The sequence below is a fragment of the Dipodomys spectabilis genome, unplaced genomic scaffold (genome assembly GCF_019054845.1).
Source record: "Dipodomys spectabilis isolate Male_0828 unplaced genomic scaffold, ASM1905484v1 ptg000179l, whole genome shotgun sequence".
Taxonomy (NCBI): Eukaryota; Metazoa; Chordata; class Mammalia; order Rodentia; family Heteromyidae; genus Dipodomys; species Dipodomys spectabilis.
In genome coordinates this window covers 182,268-188,267 of record NW_024870856.1, presented here as the reverse complement: position 1 = coordinate 188,267, position 6,000 = coordinate 182,268, and positions in this window count along the sequence as shown.

The window sequence follows — 6,000 nt, the reverse complement described above, 5'->3', positions numbered from 1 at the left end:
TCTCTTACTCCATTACTATCCATTCTTCATGTATTACTTTTTTTCTTCAGCAATTACTGTTCCTTGGAAATACAGTTATTAAAAATCCACAACCTACCAAACCCCACATATCAAAAGGTAACATACATATCCAAAAATATTTCTCTTTTTTTTTGTTCAATGTGTTTTCACAAGTAAGGTGCACATATGCAATCTTTGTTAAGTAATTTATGTTATTAGGAATGCCCTTTCATTTTTCTGCTGCAGGGGAAAATATTGAATAAAATTGTGTAGTGATTTGTGGTCAGACAGATCAGATTTCTAGTAAAATCATCCATTAGTTGCAATTTGCCCATTAGTTACTGTGGTCTCTAAGCCTTTGTTTTGTGAATTGAAAACCAAAACACAGACAGTGTATTTCTCATTGAATTTCTGTAAGTTTTAGATACAATGAGTGACAAGTCTGAACACTTTTAGTTTCTAAGTATTGACTGAACACAAAACTAATATAGCAGTAGCCACTGTATATGTCTATATAAGTAGATCAATTCTAATATCTTATGATGCAATGAAAAATAAATGTATTCTTTTCACAGTGTGAAACATTTCTGAGATAAAGCCACATTGGGGGCAAAATGTGGCCCATGATAAAACCCACTCAGCAGTGCTATACAGATCAACACTCAAAATAAGGATAAGATAATATGATGAAAATAAACATCTTTTTTTTTTTTTGCTTAAATTGAAGAGAAAGAAGAAATTTTTAGACCTTAACATAGGAAGTGACTCACATTCTCTTGAGATAATGGTATTCATCTTAACCTAATTTAATAAATAAATGACTAAATATTTTATGTATCATTAAAATACCTGCTTGAACAATGGGATGATTGATCAAGATATGGAGTATTAAAAATTGATACATTCAACTGGAGCACCTTTGTACATGAGAAATAAAAATAAAAATACATTTTTATAAAATTAAAAAAATAAAAACAGCTTTATGATGTGGGATCAACATGCATGGTTTACTCAAAACTACATCATAAAGAATAAATTTAAACATAAGTTCATAAATATATAGTCTGCTTTTTTTCAAATTTTGCTAAATACAAAGTGCAAACACGTGGGAATAAGGATCAAACGTGTTTTGGAGATGTGGAAAGCTATTAAACATTTATGGCGAGTCTTCTAAACATAAGATACAGTGTGGGATGTTTGTAATGGAAGACGAAGTGTGAGGGGCTATATTACATAATTTAACTGAGTTCTCAGAGTCCAGGCAAAGCAGAGGCATTTCATGGTCCGAAGCAGATGGTGATTACTTTATAACTTACCCTTCAAGAAGCAGGGTTATAATTTTACCATAGTGTGAACTGGAAAGCTAGACATGTTTTATAATTTCACAGGTAATCCTCCTTTTACTCTGATATATACAAAATTCTTGGCCACCATCCCAGAAGAATCCTGGTATTTGTAAACTTTGCCTTTCACTTAAGTTATGTGCAAATTTGATGCATACATCAAATTTATGAAATTCTACTTTGATCCTTACCTTAAAGGAGAAATTTCTTTGTGCTTATGAGATTATTTGTACTAATTATTTATTGGAAAATGATGAATGGTTAATTACCATATGGTATATCATATTAATTGTATTTTTCTAGTACAAGGACGGACATTACTGTATTGTTTTATATTGCTGTCTAATAAGTTACCTCAAAGTGAGAACCATATCTAACATTTTGTAGCTCTCTCTGTCTCTGTCTCTATTATATATGTAAATATATATACATATATAATATACATATATAATATACATATATATATATACATATATAAGTACATACATATATATATTTCTCCAGTAAATGAAGAGAGTGAATGCTCCATTCAACATATTACAAGCTGCAAATTAAGGTTGTTTGCTGCTCTGAATCCTTATCTGTCTGCTTCAGGGAAAAGATTCTCTCTCAGCTTCATCCTGATGTTATCACGGTGTAGATGGAAATTAACTCTGAATATTGAACAGACATCTACATTGCTTTGCTTATTGCAGCACTAGTCACCAAGGCCAAGATATGAAATCAACTTAAGTATCCAGCAGCTGATGAATGGGTAGAGAAGATATAAAATATGTATGTAATGTCCACAAAGAAAGGGATTCTCTCATCTCTGACAACCCAGATTATTCTGGGAAGAATATATCAGACAAAATAACCAATGTACAGAAAGATAAGTTCTACATGTTCTCATTCAGACATGGAATCTATAAAAGATAGTACACATAGACATGGAAAGGAGGAGAGAAATTATCAGAGATTGAAGAGGGTAGAGGAGATGGAGTGTAGGCAGAGATGGGTATATAACATTACAGTCATATATACTTATGTTTGCTGTTCTGTGGCACTGTAGAGCTTCTCTGGTTGAATATATTATATTAAATACCTTAAACCAACTAGACAGGTAGACTTTTAATGATTTTATCAGATAAAATGATATATTAGACAATAGATAAGTTAAATATTTTGATTTAATTGCATACTAAATATACATATGTGTATAAAAACATTATCCTCTCTCTGTAAGCATGTATGATTTCTCTGTCCAAAAATTGGAAAAGAAGACAGAGAACATGCCAAAGGAATGAATTTAGTTCCATATGTTGTTAGGAGTAAGCTATTATTTCCATTTATGGCTCCCAGAGATTTTAACTCCCAGAGAATACATGCATTATTTGTTTGCTTATATTTATTTTATTTTATTTATTTTTTGTCACTGGTGGGGCTTGCACCCAGGGCCTGAGTGTGTCCCTCAGCTCTTTTACTCAAGGCTAGTGCTCTAGTACTGTGAGCCACAATGCCACTCCTGTTTTTTGAGTAGTTAATCAGAGAGACATAAGAGTCTCACCGCACTTTTCTACCCTGTCTGGCTTCAAACCACCATGTTCAGATCTCAGCCTCTCAAGTAGCTAGGATTACAGGCATAAGCCCCACTTTGTTTGATTATCAATTAAATAATTGAATTTACTATATAGATCTCTCCATCCTCAAGCTATGATTGACAGTTCCAAGTTCTTCTCATGCTTCAGATCTATGGTGCTATTCTTTTCTAGCTGGAAAAATCTTTCTTCCATTGAAACAATGAGAAGTACAAGTTGTCATGTTGAAAACGAACTTTACAACTTTGGCGGTGGGGGGACCGGGGGAGGCTGGGAAGGGATGGGAAGGGTAAACAAAGGAGGAGGCTACAATGCTTGATAAGGAATGTACTCACTATCTTGCCCATGTAATTGTAACCCGTCTGTACAGTATTTTCACAATAAAAAAATCTAAAAAAAGATGTCAGGAAATATGTAAGGGTCACAGGCTTACTATGTTAGCAATTGTGTCATGTGACTTAACGCAGTCCCGGCACTAAAGTCCACCATGTACATACACAATGACAGCTACTATAGACAGAAACTCTTGGGGAAAAGGGAGAAGGTGGAAGATTTTCCACCATAATTTTACCTAGTGTATCTAAAATTATGCCTTTTGAAAGGTAAGGTAACAGTGTGACTCATCTGTACACTGTTTCACCTTGGAACTCTTCAAATGTTCTGCATGAGGATAATAAATGTCTGCTCTACTTACAGTTTACTGAAGTACAAGAAATAGAAAACTAAAAATCAAAACACCTAAAGCCCCAGAGTAGAAATTTGAATTACATTTATCTGAAGATATGAATTATATCTTTAAACTAGGATTAATATATTCCTTCCATTTTGATAGATTTTTAATCTTCAAAAGACTATGTTTTATTATGCAACTAGACCTTAGATACTGCTTCTTTAGCATGCATTTTGAAACTTCATTGAATAATTTTATTTACTCTCTTACATAATAACACCTTATTCCAATGGAAGGCTGATGAAGCTTTCAATTAAAGTCTTCCAGCCTAACAAGAACTCTTGATCAGTATTTACCCTTGAAGACATTCTGTGTTAGCTTGAAATGTGTATGTCCTTGGGAGAGTAATTTGTATTGTCATTGACCACAAGAGTAAGCTTCTATTCAAAGATGATACTGTACATTTAGTTTATATTCTTAAATCTGAATAATCAACAAATTGATAATCTGATTCTTCTAGATTTTCCCATATGGCTGAGAAATACTTGTTCAAGCATCAGTAAAAATCAGTTTGTATTAGTACATGAGAGATAGGATACAGTGATGAAACAAATTACACTGGATGAGGTAAGTTGTTTATTAAAAAAGATAAGAAACTGATCTTCGATCTTCAAAATCAGGTACTCATTTAATATCAGTTAAAGACATAAGGAATTCAAACATAACCCAGTGTGATTAGAAGTAATTATTGAAGTCCTTTGCAAATTTAATAATATGAGGAATTAGAGGTGGATCATATTATCATAGATGACTTGAGAATAATTTTTTTAGACAGGATAATAGATACTTTGTGGTAACATTGTAAAATGCTTGGGTTGCCATAGTATGATTTTGTTTGCTCTGTTGGAAGAAATTTTGCTTTAGTGAAAAATAAGTTCAGTGCTAAAGTAAAAAAAAATGCCAACCTTGTGGGAGACATAATCATCTTTTTCTTCTTAAAAATATTTTATCAACATTGACTTTTACAAAGGAGTCAACATGCAATAAAGCAATTTATAAATACAATGTCTCTTGATCAGTGTCACCCCTTAGAACAGTGTCACCCATTCCTTCCAATCAACTTCTTAATTCAGAGGATACAGGGGAACTCCACTCAGTACTTTACATTTCCTGAAGTTCACAGAAGCATAAGAAAGATGAAGGTCTCAGCTAAGCTCTTGGTATCTCTATATGGCTTAATCGAGTTTATCCAAAGGAAATATATCTCAAAAGAAATAGGCTGAGGTGTGAGTTGCTCTAAGATTTATTTATTTTTGTTGGACTTAATTCTTTCTACAAAAGTGGCTACATATTTTACTATGATGAAATTAACCAGCAAGGCTCAATAGTCCATAACTTACCCTATGGTAGAAAAAATCATTAGAAAATGAATGGTTTAGAATGTCAGAGTATTAAGTAGATTTAGAGGAAAGTAATACCATGATGGATCCTGGGCATACTATTACATGTACTGGATTGCTTAACCTGAAGTGGCAGGTAACAAAGAGGAAAGAATTCCCCAGTGATACCAAGCAATTTCTAAGAGCACCAGCGAGCTAGGTAACCACTTCATTTACCCCTTATAAATTGAGTCCTTAATTTTACCCCTGTTAATCTCCAAACTCTTGTTCTTTCTTTAATTGTAAAATCAGGTAGTGGCACTGCTTGTGAAAGGAATAAAAAACAACCTTGCCTAAAACACTGCTTGTGTTCTATAACCAATAAAGCATGGGGGAAAACTCTTGAATGCATTTAACTTGGTATTTTATAGAAAGAAAATTGAGACAATTACTTAGCAAGAGGAATAACCTACTCATAAATATATCTGCCTTTAAGAATTTCTGGGTTGTCACGTGCACACCATGTGTTCCACTTGCTTGAGAAAGGGGTCTCCTCAAATTTTGCCTGTGTTGGTTTCCTATTACAATCATACTAATTGCTGCGTCCCAAGTAACTCGGTCAACAGATATGAGACACCACACAGGTAGAATAGATACTCGTAACTAGATATTAAACACTTAGCTCTGTCCTTTACTCTGGTAAATGATTTCTCTTATTTCAACAGAAAAGACATGCTAAATTTCAAACATTAAGAATGCAAGGTGGGCTGGGAAGGTGGCTCAGTGGTAGAGCGCTTGCCTTGCGTGCATGATGCCCTGGTTCAATTCCTCAGCACCATATAAGCAAAAAGAAAAAAGCCAGAAAGTGACGCTGTGGCTCAAGTGGAAGAGCACTAGCCTTGAGCTGAAGAGCTGAGGGACAGGGCCCAGGCCCAGAGTTCAGGCCCCACAACTGAACCCCCCCGCAAAAAAAAAGAATGCAAGGGAAAATGGGTGAAGAAGCACAGCAGTGACAATCACTGGGCATTGAT